Source organism: Dicentrarchus labrax, unplaced genomic scaffold (genome assembly GCF_905237075.1).
Source record: "Dicentrarchus labrax unplaced genomic scaffold, dlabrax2021, whole genome shotgun sequence".
In the NCBI taxonomy this organism is placed as follows: Eukaryota; Metazoa; Chordata; class Actinopteri; family Moronidae; genus Dicentrarchus; species Dicentrarchus labrax.
The window spans coordinates 15,800,190-15,801,512 of record NW_026136721.1 but is presented as its reverse complement, the minus strand read 5'-3'; positions in this window follow the sequence as shown (position 1 = coordinate 15,801,512).

The window sequence follows — 1,323 nt, the reverse complement described above, 5'->3', positions numbered from 1 at the left end:
TGTTCCTGTCTTCTCTTTGTGTCGATGTACAGAGAGAGGGAGGGTTTCAGAGGACAAAGTTGCAGTTGTAGAAAGATGTAAAGAAGTCGACAATTAAAAGGATTTAAAAAAAGACTTTAGTACTCTAGTACTGTACTCGAGGTGCTTGTACTTAAGTACATTATACTTCTACTCCACTATACTTATATACACTGGGTAAATATTGTTATTTTTACTCAACTACAATTTGGAGATTAAGATTGTATACTGAACATATTTGTATACTGTAGTTGTATACTGAACTTATTTTATAAAATACGATTTTATACAGATTTAACAACCCAACACTATATACGGTAGTTAAAATTAAATCCACGTCAACCAGCTACACACACACTGCTTATTACACATTAATGCATCTGTACTAATACTCCAATAATATTATATATAGTTATGTAACTCTGACAGGGGGCATTTGGCGGTGTAATAGTAGTACTTTTACTGTTAATATCTAATTATATGCTGATATCACTTTTACTATCAGTCAAACACAATTTTGAATGTAAGACTAGTTTAAGTCTTTTTACATTGTTGAATCACTACTTTTACTTAAGTAAAGGATCTGGGTGCTTCTTCCACCACTGGTGACACAGGAAAAGGATACTAATACTTTGATGAACTGTAGCTACAAAGAGCTTTAGCAACTTCAACTGACATAATCATATTGTAGGCAATGTAGAAAAAGACAAAATTCAGACAGACAGAAAAGTATGGTCCACGTGTTTATTTCATTATTAAAATTAGGGCTAATAAATAAATAGTTGAACTGCGGTTGTGTGGACTTTTGCGTCAGCGTTTTAGCATCTTTCAGCTAATTGCATTGGTTTTGCAGGCAGCTGTTTTCAGTAAAAATACGTACGTAGTTACACCTGCTCAGCACCAAAGGCAGGTATTTAAAGTTAGTTGTGTTGTGTGTGCCTTTAGCAGCTAAAGAGTCAAATATTTTTCTCATGTGGTGGGTAGAGACCAAAAACAGAGCTAAAAGAGAGTGAATGTTGTACTTAAATGAATCAAGTGGCCAGAAACACAACTACAAATAAAGGCTTGTTTACTTATGTATTATTTTATTATTATGCTTTATATAGATTATAAATAAAATGTTTCTTTGTGAAATTTGAGGATGGTCCTCGTAAACTTTATAAGGTGATAATATGTATAGTGGTGAAAGTTTCTTGCATTGCCAAAAATAATGCAGGTGTTTTTTAAAACTTATGTATTAACATCTAAAAAATGTATTCTCAAAATGTGTATGAATGTCACAAATTGAACTTAAAGAGACAACAA